Source organism: Phyllostomus discolor, chromosome 4 (assembly GCF_004126475.2).
Source record: "Phyllostomus discolor isolate MPI-MPIP mPhyDis1 chromosome 4, mPhyDis1.pri.v3, whole genome shotgun sequence".
Taxonomy (NCBI): Eukaryota; Metazoa; Chordata; class Mammalia; order Chiroptera; family Phyllostomidae; genus Phyllostomus; species Phyllostomus discolor.
The window spans coordinates 180,478,018-180,499,764 of NC_040906.2; the positions used below are offsets into that span (position 1 = coordinate 180,478,018).

The 21,747-nt window shown below is 35.6% G+C and overlaps 1 long non-coding RNA gene across 1 annotated transcript in view; it reads right to left on the bottom strand.

Annotated features, from left to right (window-relative positions):
- LOC118499924 overlaps positions 1 to 20,994 on the bottom strand; it is an 88,159-nt gene extending 67,165 nt beyond the window's left edge. The window contains exons 1-2 of the long non-coding RNA XR_004902462.1: positions 20,751 to 20,994; positions 18,021 to 18,157 (exon numbers count right to left, since the gene is read on the bottom strand). This is a non-coding gene — a long non-coding RNA (uncharacterized LOC118499924). The remainder of the gene's footprint in view (positions 1 to 18,020; positions 18,158 to 20,750) is intronic.
- Between the last annotated feature and the right edge of the window lie 753 nt (positions 20,995 to 21,747).

A 21,747-nucleotide genomic window follows, 5' to 3' on the forward strand; every position in this document is an offset into this window, starting at 1 on the left:
CTTGACTCCTAGGTTAAATTGTTTTTATGCAGAGTTTGGTGTAAAGCTTTTTCTGCCACCTCTATGTATATTTTGAACTTCTTGCAAATGCGACAGTCACTAGGAAGTTTATAACTTTGTACTGGTCTCTTTAATTGTTTACACCTGTGCACACCCACTTCTGTAACATTGGACAAGTGAAAGTACCACAGAGCATCTCAGGATTGTGGTATCAAAACAAATTATTCAAATGATTAGACTACTGATTTGATTTAAGACAGGTCATAAATTTGAACCATAAGTCCACATTTCATTTTTTTATTTAAGAAAAATACCCTTTTTATGTTTTATAAGCTCTATAAATTTAAAATTTTTAGATAAATTTCCTACTATGTTATCACATAAAATATATTTGTATACATGTTTTATTTATAAAAATCATCATTTATAAAAATGAATTTATAATGATAAAACATTAGTTTTGTTTCTTTTGTTTTAAAACGACTCACCTATAGTTGATAGTAATCTAAAATATAACTAAACTATTGAACATTTACCAAAACCAAATTTCATTATTGCTTCATTTTAGTGTCACTATTCACTTTAATACAATTGCTCCATATAAGATCAATATTGACCTTAACAAAAGGAATTGTCTTCATTGAACCCTCGTTCTTTCTGCTGCATATATTGGTCCCCACTGTGCCCTTCGATATCCTGGGCTCCTATGGCAATGTGTTTTCCAGTGCAATGTAGATCTTTCTAATGATTTTACTCCCTTCACTAACATGGCACATATTTTTTACCATTATCATTAATACTGGTATCTCTCAACCTCAGTCCCTGCCCTTTGTAACCTCTAAACTTCTTCCTCAGGAACTTCATTTGTTCAGCTGACTTTGGTTCTACACTTTCAGTCTTTTAAAATACCACATCAAATGGATTATAAATGTGGAAGGAATCTACCACTGTATTGACAAACTGCCCCAAAACAATATAATGACAAAAAAACAACCATATTATTTGGCTTATGATTTGAAGCTTGGGTGCCCAAAAGAACTTGACAGCAGCATAAACAGTATCCTTCCTGGAAGGCTTCTTTGCTCATGTCTTGTATTTAGGTGTTCCTTGTGTGTATATTCTCTCTCTCATTCTCTCTTGCCCCCTCCCCACTCTCCTCTCCTCCCCCTGTCCTCTCTGCAGGGCTTTTCCCTGTGGCTTGGACTTTTCATAGTACAGTGGTTTCTGGGTAGTTGCAGTTCTTACATGGCAGCTGCTTTCTCAGAGACAGAAAGTAGAGGAGTTCAGGCTCTACAAAGGTCTGACACAGCATCACTTCCTCCATACATGATGATACTGCCACCTCAATAGGATATCGTGTGTCCATTGATATTCTCCTGATGTAGAATAACTTTCTCCTTCCTATTATCCAATTCATTTCCTTCCTTTCCTTTGGCAAACATTCTTCTGTGACTTATTTTCAGATTAACTCCATATCTCTGAGTTCTCTCCCTCAGAATTTAGACAGTATCTTCAAATATTTTATGTAATGAACATTTCTTGTTTTTTTGACTGTTCATCATTGAGCCCCTCCATTCCTATGAGTAATCCCAATTTATTTGCGTAATCTCTCATTTTGTAGAAATTTTCAGTGGTTTTGGCCATCTCCAACAAAATAACTTGTATTAGTCAGGGTTCTTAGGCGAAATATAAACAACAGGGTGTGCGTGTATGTGAGAGAGAAAGAGAGAGATTTACTTGAAGGAACTAGCTCACATTGTTCTGCGGTTTGGTGAATCCAAAATCTAATGGACTAGTCCAGCAGGCTGGAGACTCCAGAAAATATTCATTTTAAGCCCAAAGGCAATCTGCTGTCCAAATTCCTTCTTTTAAGGATTTCAATTGATTGGATGAGGTTTGTCCACATTATGAAGTATAATCTGCTTTACTCAAAGTACAACCCACTTAAATGTTAATTTTGTTCAAAAAAACACCTTAATAGAAACATCCAGAATAACATTTGACCAAATATCTAGGCACTGCTGCCCCGCCAAGTTAATACATAAAATTAACCATCACAGAAGCCAAACAGACTTATTATTCCTCCCTTGTTTCTCCACGGAGTGGACACCTAGTATAACTTCAGTAAATCGGATCCTCTTTTCTTGGTTGTTGAATCTTAAGCAATTCACATAATAGTGTCAGGAAAGCAGGAGGTCATATTCATTACAACTGCAGTAGCGGAAGTAGCCTGGCATCAGATCGTTTCTGAGGCATGACTGCTGCCATATTTCTGCTGCCCAGTCTCCTATAGCTTCCTTGTTGTCTTTTACTCAGTAAGAATATCATTTTCCCTCCTCCTGACACTAGAACCTCTAGACACTTCCAGTAAACTCACTGCTTATTTGCTACTTGGACCTAAGTTACACTCAATACTGTATTATTCTCTTTAGGTATATGGATTGTATTGAGGATATTATTATAACAATTATTATTGAACTCTGTATATAGTTTAAACAAGAAAAATGACTCCTAGCATAATACTCTGGACAATGTATTCCAAATCTAATTTATTAGCCTGCTTGGCTTATATGCAATAAGGCTAAAAATTTTGAGATGCTAAGGGACTTAGGTAGTTCATACAATAAGCTATCCAGCTTAGTGCTGAACTCTTTAAACTCTGCTACATTTCACTAGATACTTGAAATATTTTGGTTATCTACAGAAAAGAATCTTAATAGTATGGAAAGTAGAGATGAAAAGTATATCAAAGTTGATTTTTCAAAACTATAATTTATTCAAATGGGAAGTTAGAAAGAAGGGAGTTCCCTCAAATTTCCATCAATAAATTCCACAAAAGACAGTTCATGTGGTACAGCATTTTTTTGAGGTGATGAAAATGTTCTGGAATTAAAAGTAATGGGTATACAACTTCATGAATATACTAATTACCATTTGAATTGCATACTTTGAAAACATGAATTTTATGGTAAGTGAGTTGTATTTCAATAAAAAAGGGTTTTTTTAAAGCAATTAACCATTCTCTGGATATCTAATTAATGATTCAGATTATAGGTGTCTACTTTTTAGAAATGTATTATTTATTGCATAGCCAGGATTTCTATATTACTGGAGCAAATTTCTAAATCACTGTTATTTATTTCTTGGGCAGTTTCTAAACCTGTCAACTTATGTATTCACTTTAAATAAAAACTTCATCATTCAGATTTCAGGTGAAATCTAGCTGTGGAATTCAGTCATTCCTAATGGACACATATTTCATTATATCTGGAGATTTATCTGGCAGCTACTTAGTAAAGTAAGGAGATGGATTGATTCCAACAATATTCGAGGCTGTGTGGTGGACCAAAGCATCCAAAGCATATGAATAAATCAATGACACCTTTCCATTTCTTCATCATAGCCGAAACACTCAACTATGCTTAGGAGTGGTTGTATATAAACATGTTTAAGACAGAGCATTCACCATTCTTTTGTTTTACTTCCTGGCACCTAAATGGGGACACATAAAGGTTGTATGATAATGATGGTTACAAATAGCACATAAGGAACACACTACCTACATATGCTTTGCTTATATTGCCTTCAGAAATAGAGAAGGAAAAATGTAAAAGTCCTGAAACTCAAACTTAATAAGAAACATTTTATATTAATTCACCTGCTTCCATTCAAGAAGTCTGATGTAGACATTTTTTAACAGAGAATATACCTGCAATTTCACTGCAACATGACTAGAAGGGAGGAGAGGAGGAAGAGAAGGAGGGGGAAGAAGAGGAGGAAGAGGAGAAGGAAAAGAAGGAGAAGAAATAGTTGTTAGAACGGGCAACATACCAAGGTTCCTGTTTAGTACTCCACTGCATCAAATGGGATTGAGCCATTTTATCTTGTGAGTGTCTCTCTCTTTTCTCTCTCTCCTCCCTCTCTCAAGCAATCTACTTATCATTGTGCCCAGGCTTGATTAGATTTATAGTTTGTTTATCTGAGAGCTCAATGCTTTATTGCATCCAGAAGCCAAAATACGTGCACCTCCACAACCCAGCTGAATAAAACAAACTCATTTTGATCTTTGTGTACAAAGCCATCAGCACTGGTTCAAAGTGTAGCGCAGCCAGTTCTGGACGGCAGATGCAGAGTTCAGCTCTTCTCCCGGGCCCTTGGTTTCAATTAGGCTGTCTGCCAAGTGGCCCATGTGCCTCTGTGTGCTGAAACATTTCTTTGAGGCAGCTTTTTTAAATTAGGAAATAAAGACTTCCCATGTGATTTGCTATATATACAATTTATGACAATTGATTTTTATAGTTGAAATACATACATTTTCAACATATTTCTCTTTCTGCAAAATAGCAGCTTTCTAACAAGAGAAGAAAATTAGCAAAATGTAAATACTGCATTTCATTTAATCCTCCTACTCTAAAATTCACTCAAACATACATTAAAATGATGCTAAAGACCACTGGGTTCCTAAAATAAATGACTTCTTTGTCTTAGAAGGAAGAAAAGGACAATGGGATACCAGCAAGGATTTTCTAACTTCTAGGAACTCTAAATAGGGAAAAATAAATATGAGCAAAAAAGAAGCTGGAGACTGGCCAGTTCCTCAACCAGAGTAGATAATATTTTCATTGTTTTCACTACCACTTGGGCCTTTCGCCTTCTGAACTTCCAAATACAACCTGTGACCTAGCAGTAGATACAAAATCCCAAAGCCAACTTCCAATGTCTAGTTGATTCCTGGTACAATCACCAGCTAAATGTACAGCAAACATCTGTGCTTCACAGCCACCAATGCACACAACTGTATGTAAATAGAGTTCTCATTAAAGATAGCCCTATGTGGCAGAAATCCCAAAACTATTAAAAGTGGTTATCTAGTTGCCAAAACTACAAATAATATCCTCCTATAGCCACTTTGAGAAGGAGCTCACCAAGTCCTAAGAGGCTGGGATGGGTAGCAAAATATCCCATAAGGAAGGTCCAGGCTGTGTAAAAGCCAGGAAACCATGATGGCTTGCCACCTCTTGTAAGCATTCAAGTCAAATTCACAGAAGCTCAACATAGGCCTAGAGGACCCCTTAACGTGAATTCAGGAGCATTTAGAATCTGAAGAGGTGGGCCAAAAAATTGACCCAGCACTTATCAGATGTAAGCCACTGCCAACGTCAAGCCAAACTGAAAATAACTGGGCACCGACACTAGCAACTGAAGAATAACCATCTGTTAGTGGTGACTTTAAGCAGGCCCCATACCATGCTAGACCACTGACACAGCAGGGACACATAAGTGTGGCATACACTTTTTTTCTCAGTGACCAGATGGTTTATTGAGTCATTTTCCTGTTTTCCATAAAGCTGAATTACTACATTCCTCAAAATCTTCTCTAGTTCTACTTCTAAATTAGAACATTTTTCCATTGCCTAAATGCTTGATCTTGAAAATATACTGAAAATGATGGTACTATGCTTTCGTGATGCAGAAAATTTCAATGAAAATTGGAAGAAGCCACTAAAAACACACCCCTGTTGAAGAATACTTTGGCAAGTTTATTGGGATGTCTTTGATGTCAGAGGTGGAAATACATGATTCATATCAAAGTTAAAATGTTTTTGTTATTTCTCTATCTCAAGGTGTCATCACAAAGAAAACTTTATAAATTACATATATCTGTATATATATCTTACTACAGTCACTGTGGTACAAAGTAGATGAAATAATTTTTGCTCTTTACCACTTATTATAAAACATATTCAGATTTAATGCAGCTGAACTAATATTTAACAGATATCTACAGTATTTGCCTGTTTTTTTCTTACGTTTTGACCAACCACCTTGCCCCATTTCTCCCACCCCCAGCCTCTGGCAACCACCAATCTGTTCTCTGTGTCTGGGAACTTGGTTTTTGTTTATTGTTTGGGGGACTTTTTTTCAGATCCACCTATAAGAGAGATTATGTGCTTTCTCTGCCTGACATATTTCATTTAGCATTATACCTGAGGTTTATCCATGTTGTTGAATGTGACAAGGTTTCATTCTTTTTTATGGCTGAGTAATACTGATATATATATAACTTCTTTATCTATTCATCCACTGATAAACACTTAGGTTGTTTCTATATCTTGGCTGTTGTAAATAATGCTGCAATGAACATAGGAGTACACATATCTTTTTAACTTAGTGTTTGAAATGCATCAGCTAAATACCCAGAGGTGCAACTGCTTAGTCATGTGCAGTCTCATTTTTATTTTTTTGAGGACCCTCCATACTGTCTTCCATAGCAGCTGCACCAATTTACATTCCCACCAAGAACTCTCAAGGGTTTCCTCTTCTCCACATCCTTGCCAGCACTTGTTACTTCTTGTCTTTTTGGTAATAGCCATTCTAACAGGTATAATGTAATGTCTCAATGTGCTTTTTTATTTGCATTTCTCTGATGATTAATGATATTGAGCATCTTTTCATATATCTGTTGACCATCTTTATATCTTTTTTGGAAATATGTCAGGATACTCCAATCTTTTCATTTTTTAATAAATTTTTTTGGTATTGAATTATATTAGTTTTGTACTAGTTTGGATATTTTCAGAGATATGATGTGCAAACACTTTCTCCCATTTGCCTTTTCATTTTGTTAATGGTTTCCTTTGTCATACAGAAGCTTTTTAGTATGATGTAGTCCCACTTATTTATTTTTGCTTCTGTTTCTTTTGTTTTTGGTGTCAGATTAAAAAATTATTTCCAATATTTATGCCAAAGAGCTCACCATATAATTTTTTCCTAGGAGTTTTATGGTTTCAGGCTTTAAGTTAAAGTTGTTAATCCATTGTGAATTAATTTTTGTATATGGTATAAGATAGCAGTCAAGTTTATTTTGAATGTGGTTGCCCAATTTTTCCAACACCATTTATTGAATATATATTGTTAGCTGCTTTGTTGTAAACTAATTGACCATTTATGTATGGTTTATTCCTGGGTTCTCTATTCTGTTGCGTTGATCTATGTCTGTTTTTATGCCAATACCATATTGTTATAATTACTATAGTTTTATAATACAGTTTGAAATCACAGAGCTCAATGCCTCCCGCTTTGTTCTTTTTCAAGATTGCTTTGGCTATTTGGGGTTTCTTTGGGTTTTTGTTTTGGGGGGGGTTGGTTCCATAAAAATTTTAGGATAATTTGTTTTATTTCTTTGTAAAATGCCATTGATATTTTCATTGGAATTGCATTGAACCTGTATATTGCTTAGGATAGTATGACATTTTAACCATATTGAATCTTCCAGTTCATGAGCATTCATATCTTTTCATTTATTTGTTTTTTTCCAATATCTTTTATTAACTTATGTACCAATCTTTTACCTCCTTGGTTAAATTTACTCCTAGGTATTTTATTCTTTTTGATACAGTTGTAAATGGATTGTTATCTTATTTTCCTTTTCTGACTTTTTGTTATTAGTGTATAAAAACATAACTGATTTTTGTACATTGATTTTGTATCCTACAATTTTACCAAATGTTTTATATTAATTCTAACAGTTTTTGGTGGTGTCTTTAGGGTTGTCTCTGTATAAAAACATTGTCTGCAAACAAAGACAGCTTTACTTCTTCAGTTCTGATTTGGATGCCTGTTATTTCATTTATTTTTTTTCCAATTGCTCTGGTTAGACTTTAAAAACTGTTGAATAGAAGTGCTAATAGTGGTCATCCTTGTTCTTAATCTTAGAGAAAACATTTTATCTTTTTACCATTGAGCATGATGTTATCTGTGGACTTGTCATATATAGCCTTTATTATCTTGAGCTATTTTCCCTCTATATCCAGTTTGTTAAGGGCTTGTCTCCTGAATGAATGTGGAACTTAGTTAAATGCTTTTTCTGCATCTATTGAGATGATCTTATAATTTTCATCCTTAATTTTGTTAATGTGGTGTATCACATTTACTGATTTACAAATGTTTAAGCATCCTTAAATCTCTGGATAAATCCCACTTGATCATGGTGTATTATTTTTAAAATGTATTTCTGAATTCAGTTTGCTAAGATTTTGTTGAGACTTTTGCATCTGTGTTCAACAGGGATGTTGGAATGTCATTTTTCTTTTCTTGTGGTGTGCTTCTCTGATTTCGGTATCAGGGTCTCATCTGATAATACTGACTTTGACTGTTAAAAGTTCCTTTCTCTTCTGTTTTCAGGGGGACAGTTTAAGAAATATTAATATTAATTCTTCTTCAGTGTTTTGTAGAATTCACAATGAAGCTGCCTGGTCCTGGGCTTTATTTTTTTGGGAGACTCTGATTGCTGTCAATCTCTTTCCTACTAATTTGTGTTTCATATTTTTTATTTTATCATGGTTCAATTTTGGTAGGTTGTGTGTTTCTAGAAATTTTTTCATTTCTTTTAGATTGTCCAGATTGTTGGCATGTAATTGCTTATCAGAGTCTCTTATTATTTTTTGTGTTTCTGTGATATCAGTCATCACACAGCCTCTTTCACTTCTTATTTTATTTATTGGAGCCCTCTTTTTTCCCCTTTGGTGAGATCTAGTTAAGGGCTTGTCAATTTTGTTTATCTTTTCAAAGAACTAGCTCTTAGTTTCATCAATATTTTCTATTAATTTTTAGTCTCTATTTATTTTTGCTAATTTTGCCACTTTTCCCCCTTATACTAAATTTGGGCTTTGTTTGTTTTCCTATGTCTAGTTCTTTGAGGTGGTAAATTCAGTTGCTTATTTTTGAGGCTTTTGTTGCATCCTGAGGTAAATATTTATTATTATGAACTTTCTTTATTCCACAAATTTTGGTATGTAGTATTTACATTTTCATTTTTCTCAAGGTATTTTTTTTTATTTCTCTTTTGATTTCTTTGACCTATTGGTTTTTCAGTAGCACATTGCTTATTGAATGAATTCTAACCCTTTAACATTTCTTGTAAGGACAGTTTTGTGATAATGAATTCCTTTAGCTTTGCTTGCCTGGAAATCTTTTTATTTATACTGCAATTCTGAACAACAACTTTGCCAGACAGAATATTTTTGTTTGTATTTTTTTTTCCTTTCAGTGCTTTGGATATATCATGCCATTTCCTTATGGCCTGCAAAGTTTTTGCTAAAAAAGCTACTGAAAGTCTATGAGGGCGCTCCCTGGAATGTAACAAATTATTTTTCTCTTGCTGCTTTTAATAATCTCTCCTTGTTTTTAACTTTATTTTTATTACAATATGTCTTGGTGTGGTCTCTTTCAATTCATCTTTTTTGGAACTCTCTGGCCTTACTTTGTCTATATGTCTATTTCCTTCTCCAGGTTAGGTAAAATTTTAGCCACTTTATCTTCAAGCAAGATTTCTGAAATTTTTTTTCTTGTACTGTTTTTCTGAGACTTCTATAATGCAAAGGTTAGTTATTCTGATGTTGTCCCACAAGCCCTCAAACTATCTTCACTTTCTTTCTTTCTTTTTTCTTTTTACTACTTTGAGTGAGTTTCACTGCCTTGTCTTTGAATTAACCAATGCTTTCTTCTGCTTCATGTAGTCTGCTGTTGAACATCTCTACAGTATTTTTCAGTTCTGTTATTTTACTCTTCACCTCTGTGACTTCTATTTGCTTTCAGTTCAAGATGGTGATGTAGTAAAATTTTGAGCTTACTTTCTTTCAGCAATACACTATATCTACAGCTACATATGAAGCAATTTTCTTTTAAAAATAACTGGCTGAGTAATGAGTATACATCAAACAAATGAGAAGAAAACCACATCAAAGTAGGTAGGAGAGGCTGGGACACAATCTCATCATAAACCATACCCCTCATTGTGAGCCAAAACTCAGACACCACTCAATCACTAAAATGTCTCTTTGAGGAGCAAAGACTTCAAACTCCAAATTGGACACCTCAACTTTAAGGACTTTCACCTGAGAATTTAGCTCCTAAAATGTCTGACTTTGAAAACCAGTGGGGCTCTGTCTAAGGACCATTAGATTGTAGCAATCTAGAAGATAATTCTTTACAGGGTCCACATGCTCAGACTTACCCTCTTCAGGCCTCAGTTCAGAGGCAGCTGATTGCATTCAGACTTAAAGTGAAAGAGGCTCACTTGCTTATATTAAGTGTTAGCCTGAGAAGCAAGCTTCTAGTTTATCACATACATCTAGGAATCTTCTGGAACACTCTCTGGGGACAGAGAATGGTGGGTGCCATCTTCTTGCTCTTTTTTTGCTGTGCTCCAGAGTATCAATATCTCCTACAAGCAAGCTTTTAGAAGCATGTTTTATCCTGATCTTTGAAGCAGCCACCCAAGGGATGCCTCTTGACTGCCTGACTCTGGAGGCCAGGAGAGCTTGTATTCCTGATCCCACAGAATTGTAATAATTTGGGTTACCCACAAAGAGGCTCATGCCCTTTCTGGTGCCCCAATTTTTGCAGCTGTTGCTAGGGGACACCTTTATATTGCCTGGATCTGGCAGCTAGTGGGACCTATGCTTGTGGGTCACACAGGACTGTAATCAACAGAGAAAGACTTCTTAAACAGCCACCACCCCCAGCACACAGCAAGAGGCAATAGATGCAAGAGCTGAGTCTTATTGTAAAGGAAGCCCATTAGCTTATTTTCATAGCTATAGCCTAAGGGCAGACTTCTAATTAAACACATCTAGGGGCTGACTATAATCATTTCCAGAGAAACAGGAGAGTGGGTGCTATCTTTGCATTCTCTCTCTGCTGCACCACGGTATCTCCTGAAAGTGAGCTTTACAGACTGCTGATGCCTTGGCATTTGCATCTTGTGTCCCAGTTTTCACAGCTGCCACCCAAGGAATGGCCCTCTGGCTTTGCCAGGGGGATTTGTTTTCTAGGGTTCCATGAGACTATGGCAGTCAAAGAGATGATTCTTGGTGGACTGTTATTCCCAGGGCACTGCATAGACCACAGAGAGGCATAACCCTCCCACCCTCAGTCTTTCTATGGAAAGCCCTTTGTTTCTGAAGCTTTGATACACACCTAGTGAATTGCAGATTTGCTCTCAAGAAATATAGGCCCTGAATATTATCATGGCACTCTCCCTTTGCTTTGCTCTAGCTCTCTGATTTCTCTCAGAAAAGAGCTTATACACCAATCTGGAACCCTAATTTCTGTGACTGCCACCTAAAAGATATGGCCAGTTGCCTGGCCAGAAAGATTTGTGTTTGTGGTTTCACAGGGCTGTACATATTTACTCACTTTTTAAAGTTGCTGCCTGAGAATCTGGCTTCCAAACAACCTAAACTGGACTGTGGAGATCTTCCTCTTAGGGACACTGACAGGTCTTGGCACATACTCAAATACTGGAAGCTATTAAAAATATAATAGGCTTGGAAAAACATAAAAGTTTGAAAGATGACAAAGAACGGAGGCAGGGTTGAATGACAAAGTTCATCTTCTACACAGGGGCTTTTGGGAGAGTTAGTTGCTTCATCTACTGTATAGAAAACAACATAGAAGTTAAACAAAATAAATAAATACAGGAAAATGTTCCAAATAAAATAACATGATAAAACCTCAGAAAATAACCTTAATAAAACAGGGGAATAATTTATCTGATAAAGAGTTCAAAGTAAGAGTTATATAGGTACTCACTGACCTGGAGAGAAGAATGTATGAACACAGTGAAAACATCAACAAAGAGATGGAAAATGTAAGAAAAAACACTTTTTTTTAAGTTTAAGACATAATATTTAATTAGCCATTTTTAATATTACTAGTCTTATGGTCTTATTGTCTTCTATAAGGAGAGAGGTGAATAAGTCTATATATATGAATATAAAGAATCCATTTTATTTTATTTTTTAAAATATTTTATTTATTTAGTTTTAGAAAGAGGAGAAGAGAGGGAGTAAGAGAGGGAGAGAAACATCAATGTGTGGTTGTCTCTTGCACACCCCCTGCTGGAAACCTGGCCTGCAACCCAGGCATGTGCCCTAACTGGGAATCGAACCAACGACCTTTTGGTTCACAGGCCAGCACTCAATTCACTGAGCCACAACAGCTAGGGCAAATAGCCTATTTTAGATAGACTAATTACAACATAATAAAATACCTGCTACTAATTAATACCCTTAGATTTGGGACTAAATTGTAAGTACTTTTTCCAGAGTTTTTTCAATGTTTCCAGTGAGCTATATTTGGAAGAAAGCATGTTTGGAAACTGAAGAACATCATTAAATATAACAAAAATGAATGTACTCAGTGGGGCTCAAATAACAAAAATATTAATGCAAGTATCAAGTATATTCTGCTTGCCCTCAAGGAGAACTAGATTTTTTTTTCTTATGCATCAAATCCATTAACATACCCCTCACACACACATACACACACTTACATCTATGAAATTGGAAGAAATAGTCTAGAATTAAAGAATCATGATGCTTTATCTTCCCACAGTCCTATAAATATGGAGGACTCACCTGAGTACCTTGCTTCAGCAAGCATTATACCACAGCTGTTAACAATTTCTGTCCCGAGCATTAAATACCCAGTTTTCAGGAATTCAACCCAAATGCTCTTATTCTTACAAATCTTATTCTTAGATTCCAGCCACAAACCTAATTAGCACTTTAACTTTGATAATCCATTCAGAATTTCTTTATTGGCTGATGGCACATAGACTTTTCTCTCAGCTTTTAGTTCTGCTCACTTCCCTGGTTTTAGCATTGACCACAACTTTATATGAAAGTCCTTATCTTGAGTCTAGAGAAACCTGGTGGATTGAGGTAAGCAAATGGCACTATGGAGTGAAAGCTGAACATGTGTAAACAAAAAGATAGAAGAAACTGTGTTTAAATATTGGCCCATTATCACCTATGTTATAATGACATTGCTATTGAACTTGATCCTCATAATCTAGACCATTAATCTTTTTGAAAAGATATTCCTAGGTGATTATAAGTAACATGGTGCCACAAACTCAGTCATAGACATCAGGTGCTGCTCAGTTTTCTCAGATCCATATAATTACTGTGCAACTTCTATCATCCTAAGTCTGGTGTGACTTGGGTGCAGGTATCACTGCTATATCAGTGAAAAATATTAACTTCTATAAACTTATAAAATGTTTCCCTTAAGCTGAGAGTTTCTAAGATTGAGAAATGGGCCCTGAAGTCCTTAATATTTTCCTGAAATAGTACAGTCCAAGTGAAATATAAATACAAGAGCATCACTCAAAATAATGATTTACCATCACCTGCTCACTTTGGCTCCAAATATGAACATGGAACCCTTACTTAGCTGGCAGATAAGGCTGAAATACACAGAATTACATGCCAACCCTCAAGTCTAAGATCATGCTATTTTCCTTGTGCCTTTCTGTCACTACCAAGGCCATACCTCCATCTCTTATTATGGGTAATTTAACCCAAAGAAAAGCAAGCAAAGGGAAGGCAGTTCTACTCCACCCACCACTAGCTTGCTAAGGATGGCATTGTTCCTTCCCAGAAATAATTGTGAATCTGTTTTTCTGCAGGCAAACTGAAGAGAGACAGATATCTTAACGGAGAGCAGCCAAATAGAGGACTTCCCTATCTCACTAAATAGATGTCTTTGCCCTGCACTCACCCATTTCTGTGGCTAACGCCTTTTGCCTGCAGTAGATTGAAAGTATCGTAAGCACTCAGTAGAGGCCCATGTTATGGTATGTTGGTGGAGATAACTGAACTTAGTTCTGGAGACTTGTTTAGGTGGAGAGACCACCATTAACCTGCAGTTTCCTGGCAACTACAAAGGCGTCAGGGCAGCCAAAAGCCTCCAAAACTGTATTAGCCATAAAGAAATTCTATACCTGACTTGTAAATAATTTTGGATGCCTACAAAGTCTCTTCTGAGATATTCTAAGGAAAATCTAAAAGAAAGATGAGGGAGTTACAGAAATTACTCAAGAATGCAGCAAAGGTGCATATGGACATGCAGAAGCCAAGTTTTGACCTAGAAAATCTTTTTCTGTGGAAAAGAAAATACCAAAATCCAATAACACTTGGTTTTTTATCACTATTTGTATGAAAAAAATTATATGACATGCAATCTAAATGTCCAATTTGGTTGTGATGACCAAATACATATTGATATAACAAATTTAGAGAATATGGTGACAGTTTGTAAAAAGAGTAAAATATTTAAGACTAGTAAATTCTTGACTATCTAAAACCTTTTTAGAAAACTACCTGTTGATTGAATTTTCAGATAACTAGGTTATATTTCTTTCAGATTCCAAAAGTATTTTATATTATCATTGTCTTTACCCAATTATTTGTGTAATTTCTTGGCTTTTTAAACAGAGTTAATTCAGATGATGAAATTTTTTAATTCATTTTATCTAGAAACAATACAAAATATCCTTTAATCCCACCAATATAACATGACCATTTTCTCAATAATTTATAAATACGTGTAGTTTGACTAAGTGCCAGGCATTGTTCTCAGTGTTTAACATATGTACTCTAACCATTTAATCCTTACAACAGCCTGTGGACACAGCCATCAATTCTTGTTTGTCAGATGAGTAAACTGAGGCACATAGATTTTGTAATTTGCTCAAGATAAGGCAACTAAAGAGTGCCAAATCTGGAAGTCAAATTCAGGAAACCTGGATCCAAGTCTATGCTCACAGTTCTGTGCTCTGTGATAGTCTTTCTGTTTCTGTCCTTCCACCCCAATCTTTGTAGACAAGTGTATCTCTGTAATTCTGTGACTACTCTTTCACTTAGCATTGTTAACATTACTCCATATTTTATATGGTCCTTACAATTATCTTCTAAATGACTATATAATATTCTACTGTGTCGATGGATCATCTCTCTGTAAACTTTTCCCATTGTGGAACACCTAAATTTCTTCAGTTGTTTTGATATAACTTAGGGAAAGCCATATGAAACAATATAGTAGAGCCTACAAATGATGACTAATAAAAACTATTGGTGTGATTTTCCAATGTGAAGGCTTGTTATCAAATGCGTTTATTATTTAGTTACATATTTATATTGAAGGGTGACTGTAAGTTACTTTGTCAAGGGTGGTTGATCTCTTTGAAACAAACAATAAAAAAAAGTATTAAGTTACTTGATTGTGAGGTAAGAGGAAGGCTCAGAAAACAACAACAAAAAGATTATGTTCATAATTCTCTGGGAAGCTAGCAGATTGGCAAAGTCTTAGCCATGATGGATTACATTAGAATGTAGGAAGAGAAATGCCAAGCATTGCTCTGTAGCATTTTTCTTTTAACTGCCCATTTGCCATTTCTTTAATGTTTGCCTTATATTAATAGTGACTGATATGAAATAATCAACAGACTTGTGCTGTAAATCCAAAGAAAAAATTGCAAAGAATTTAGAGATTTGGCCTCATGTATAATCCTGTCAGGTAAATAGAAAAGAGCCAGAAAAGTGGGATGAAATTTTAAAAAATTTTAAAATTCAATTTTTAAAATTTCAATTTTATGTATTATGTCTTTGTTTTTTTGTTGTTGTTGTTTTGCTGGAAGAAATATGAATTTTGCTGTCAGCAAAAGTGAATAACTACTAAGTCCCACTGAGAAGCACAGGAGAAAATACATAAATTATTATAATCACCATCATCATCCAGGCTCGTGTGTTAAGTCCGCATGTTTTCATTGCATTGCGTTGGATGTGTCAAAAGCAAATTAAATAAGCATGGTCGCTGTCCTATAGGAACTTGTGATTTAAGACAGACTATGTTACCCAGAGAAATGTCAGAGCAGCATAGGCAAGCGTATGCACCTCAAAGGAAGATATAAATTGAGCAAATGAAAGAATAAATAAACTAAATTCTTCCTATTGTTTATAAGTTGAGTAAAAGAGTGCTGGCATGTCCCTAGGGTTCTGGATTTGGAGTTTCACCACCAGTTAGTCTCACAGGAATAATTCTGTAGAGGTACTGTTGCTATAATGGTAGAAAATATTCTTAGCAAATTGAAAGATTAGAAAGCTAGACCACTTGATATACGAAATCAGGAACAAAAGATACACTGTTTTGCACACAGGCAGATCTTGAATAATGATTCCATACATCATGGTCTCATATTTTAGCATAATGGGACATCTCTAGACTGTTTAAAAGAAAGAGGTGATGAAAATGATGAATGGAGAATAAAATATAATTCCATTAATAAAATACATTTTAAAATACTGCCTGTTTTCCAATTCAGAATTATTCTATTTATAATTAGTTTGGAAATCACATTGTAATTATGGTTTGTTTTTGTTTTTAGATGTAATTGGAGAATGGTGTTCTCCAGTATCCATACTATTCTGATCTGACCAAAATTTCAGAAAATACTGTTTTCGTCATTAAATTAAAATTTCAATCATTCTGAAAGTAGTTTTTTATGTATTTAAAATTTCTTTACTAATAATCTCTGGGCTGAATTTATAATATACTAGCTTTCATGACTCAATCTCCTTGATCCAATTACTAAAAAACAAAAATAGCACACCCAGTTTGGCTTTTAAATATTTTGTCAATGTAAAAAGTAGTTGTAATAGTTGCACAAATTTAATAATTTTTACAAACACCTTTGGTGTTATTCAGTGTTTCTAAGTGAAACCCATTTCTGTGTTGTTTATTTTTAATTTGTTCTTCATTGCCTGCTTTGCAATAAAACATGTGTTTGTAATTGCATTTAGCAAAATTCATGATCTTACCATTGTACCAAAGTCAATGTGCCTTCCTGGCACAGAAGAAGTCAGTATTCAAACACTTCTCTAATGTTTGGGGTTTCTGTCTCAATTGACAAAATTGAAAAATATGTATTAGCCAAGCAAAACCACTATCTCAAAGCCATGTTGAAAATTACTCCAACCTGTCAAAGCCAATTGAAATTCCCTTCCCAGCCAAATTCCCTACTTCATTTTGTATGTGAAATAGGAAAATTTGGATTTGATTATAAACACATGCAGAAGGAGTCGAGATATTATATATATCTTATATACTTAATACTGTATACAATTTTCCTTGCAAAGAATTTTGTCTTTCTTTTTCTATCATTTATTCCATGTCACCCATTCTGAATCACTCACTTATTCATAGTATCTGTACCTGAGCATTTTAATTATCAGTGTCTTGCTGCACCACATCATTCTCACCTCAGAGATGGAAAAACCCTGAAAGAAGAGATTTAAGATTTGTCCCTAATGCACATCCAATAATTTGGGATGTTGCAATCTGCCAGTGAATTTTCTATTATCTATTATGCTTATGTACCAACTACAGTGGTCCTCTCACTATGGTGCCAGGTTGCTGTTAAATCCAGTTCTAACAAAAGGGCATTATTCCGTCCTAAAGTTTCACTATAGAAGTAAGTACCCTTCTTTAAAAGGAAAATCAATTTTATTTCAGACCAGAATAAGCCATGACCCGGAATGCGGAAGGCTAACTAACATAAGGTTATCCACAAGACGAAGAGCATGACTGAAATATTGCCCTGCCCTGTCCATGTTGGGCAATACAAACTGCTGAAAAATTAGAGGCCATAAAATCTCTGGCAAAAGTTACGAGAACAGCAAAGCCAAAATAATGGCAAACACTGGGAAAAATAAAGGCAGGTCCTGTTGAATAAACAACATGATTTCTGTCTGTAAAATCACCCCATAGTCCATTGTGTTTAACATTTACGAGCATTATCTAAAAGAGAAAGCAGAACTGTTTCCAAAGAAGTCTAAAAGACAAATGTAAGCTGTGTGTATTACATCCCAGTTCACTGTTCTTTATTGATGAGATAGTCCAGAATTATCATCAAGGCTTTGATATAAACATTTCTTTCTCATTTTAGCTAGGGTAATTGAGATTGTAGTGGAGTAAATGATGCATTTAAGATTAGCCAGAATATTATTGTCAACAATGAAATGAATTGGGAACTACTTTTCAGGCATTAAAGTGATTTGAAATACTTAACCATTCCGAGTGAGTGTAGTGTTGGATTCTAGATTGAGATACGTAGGCTTTGCATGGCTTACACTTATTTACAGGTGAACTATAAATTCAAGGGAGAAAACTACCTGTAGGGCGGTAGTCCTGCCGCAGCAGCCATGGGAGGACTTGCTCTGGAAGTGCCACGTGACAAAATTCACTTGGGGTTCTGCGCTTCCACATGGAAGACAGCTGCCCTGGAACGCTGCCTATACCCTCAGCAGAACTTGAGAGAGCAAATAAATAAACTGTTATATATTAAGCCACTGGGATTTTGGTATTGTTTATTTCCAAATTGTACTGTAACCTATACTGACTGATTTATCAGGCACTATAAAAAAAACTTTTCACATATTTGTATTTAACTTTCCAATATAATTTTCTACACATAGATATATCTATATAGATATTTAGAGCATGTTGTACATGTTATTCTTTGGTAAAATTTTCTTTTCCAAATAATATGTAATGAACATTTACCCAAGTCATTAAATATTCTTAAAGTTGTAACATATTTTATCTAATCTTCCACTAATATTGGACAATTTTGCCAAATAATGCTGTACTAAATAAGCTAGTCTATGTTCTGTGTATATTTCAGATTAATTTCCTAGGATAAAATTTCCAAAATGAAAATGCATCAGAGTTTATATTTTTTAAAGACTTTTGATACATACTGCCAAATTACCCTTCAAAGATTTTGTAGCAATTTATAATTCGTCTGAGAATGTACATGGTCGCTCTACCCTTGATGACCCTGAGAATTACAATTTCTTAAAACTGAAATTTTGATATATAAAATCTATATTCTTATTTTTAATTTGCAGGCAGTTATTAGGAGTGGCTGGTTCAACAACATCAGAAAGGCCTTTTAAGAATAAAAGCATTTGATGCTGTGTATTTGATTCTCTATATCTTTGGCCTCATACTAAAAATGCTATGAGATATTTTATCTCATTATTTTACAGGGCTCCTGCAGATTCAATTTCATATTCAATCCAAGAATTCCATAGGATAATTTTTAATTACAGTAGTTGAGTTTGTTTTATTTGTGTGCATGTGCATGTGTGTGCATATATAAAATTGATACTAGCTTTATTGATTCATGGTCTAATACTGTGATTTTTCACATTCAGTTGTTTAACATTAAAAATACAGTATTTGCATTCAAATATATACCTGTTTGAAGTCTCATGGATATGTTATATATATGGTAAACATTAACAATGTTCATTCTATTGTCTAGAAGTCTTTTTATACTACAGAGCCTGGAAAGCTAAAAACCACATTTCCAGAGTTAACTGGTGATTTGGGGTGTAGATATAAATTAGATTACACCAAAAAATGCCTACCCCATACCTTGAGATTGGGAAGGTGCAAGCGAGGTAGGGGACAACTTTTTGTTTTGCCTCCTGCTGTCAGTACATAAGAACAGAAACAGCATCACTCTGGCGCCCAGTTGCTGACTTCAAAAGCACCTGCAGTGGAGGCATCCACGGCAGTTTCCTGACGCCTGGATCACAGCTCCAGTGGTGTGTCCTTAAACCTGAAGTTCACATGGCATTCACCTGACCAACCACTTCTCTGATTATGGCAAAGTTAGCAGCAGCCCGCAGGCCTATCAGCAGTGTGATTCTAGCGATCACACAAAAATTGAGGATACATATTTCATTTATAAAGCAAGAGCTTATTTGACCCTGGTGCAAATAATTCAAATGAACTAACAATTGTATAAATATAAAACACCCACAAGGCTAAGTCCACACAGGTGCAGGTAATAAGAGCTACAAAACAACTCAGTCCTCTGCCTTCGAGAAGCAAGATTCTTTCTGTATTAGTTTAAGGCACTGCATCCCAATTTCAGAAATGAACATGATAAAACATGGTCTAGAAAATATTCAAATCCATTGGGAAAATGTTTAATTAATACAAATAGTTCATTTTATAATATCAGTCATTTATGAAGAATGTTTCATTTTCATTACAAATTCTTGGGAACAAGGACCTCTTCCAGGAATTTTTAAAGACATATGCCTGAACTAAGAAAACACACAAGTATAAATATAGAAATGACACAGGAAAATAGCACTTACAGAATGTCACCTAACACACAGAAAGCCAGCTTAGGTTTGCCATGTTATAATTACCATCTTGATAGCTTACTTTGAGATTAATCATGTAAGGCCCTCTGCTACTGCCGTTACTACAATGGCAGAAGAGAAGGGAAAGGAATATAGAAAAGAAAGTGAGATTGTATTTATTAGTTTCCTATTACTGCATAACCAATTACCACACTTACTACCTTGACACAACATCTCACAGTGTCTGTAGGTCAGAAGGCCAGGCACATTGCATCTGGGTTCTCTCCTCAGGGTTTAACATGGACCACCAAGATACTGACATAGGCTGCATCCCTATCTGGGCTCAGGGTCCTCTTCCAAGCTCATTTCAGAGAGTTAGCAGAATTCAGTTTCTTGCAGCTTCTAGAGTAATCCTCAGGCCCTAGCCATTTGACCCTGTCATAATTTGGCAGCTGCTTCTTTAAAACCAGCAGGAGAACTTCCCTCCAGGCTATTAAGGCAGAGTCTTATACAGCACAACATGATCAAGGAAGCCATAGTCCAGTATATTCACAGGTCCTGTTGTTACTGGTGGAATGCCATTTGTTACCAGTGGAAGTGGGGCTCATGGTGTCTAAAGGAAAAGAATTTCCTGAGACCGCATGTGAGGATGTGACCTTGTGGAATGGTTTATTGATAATGCACAATTAAGGGAGCTGCCCTCCTGACTTCCCAATGTCTCATTTCCATCTGTCTCACCATGGAAAATGTCCAGTCTTGTCTTCAGTAGGACCAGGATGAAGGTCACTGCCCAGAGTTTCTGCTCCATATCAAAGTTAGCTTAGCATGTGGTTCTAGCTGTGGTTCATTCCAGGCTTCTTATTGGAGCCTGTGTGTAGAGTTGCACCGTCATGGGCCATGTGACTGCTAAGGCCACATCGCCATAGAGAGAACAAGAGAGTGCACCATGTAAAAGCAGGTCATGAGCAAGAGAGAAAGAGATGGAGAGAAAGAGAGAGAGAGCCAGAGAGCATTTCTTTGTTCCTCTGGGATTATATTAGTTTGGGATTGGGGCTGATCAGATGCTTTTTCAAAATGACCAGTTAACTTCCTAAGCTTCTGTGGGCTTTGGATGGGTCCTCTTCACAACCATTCCCTTCTTTCCCCAGGCTAGGCTGACAGGCCTCTCTGATCAAGCACCTCCCCCTGCACCATTTTGACTTCTATTGCACCTGTGCCTGCCTACTCCTATTCCCACCCCCAATCTGGTACTGGAGGGGGAAAGGGAGAAATGTTGGTTTTCTGGAGTGTGTAGCTGTAGCTTCCTGGCTAACAAGCAGGCTTATGCTTCCCAGTTTATTAAACTCATTGTCTAGTTCCTCTTTGCTATCTTTCTGGCTGAATACCACTAGTGTTACTGTCTACTTTCCAGGTAAGAAAGTTATAGAGTCTGTGTATACCAGTGAGACAGAATTTGGGGGCCATTTTAGGATTCTATCTATCACACAGTGGTTATAGGGATATTTTAAATACAGTGTTAAAGCATCATTTATTGCCCTATGTGTGGCATATGAATGCATAGAAGACAATGTTTTTAGCCTTATAGAACAGGAAATAAGTCTTTGGCAAAAATAAAAAATAGATATGAAACAACTCAGTTAAAATAAACTAAAGCATCCAGGAGTTTAACCTAAAATTTGGTTGCAATGTAAAGGGATAGACTTTTTCCCTTAAAATCAGAAGTTGGCATTTAAAC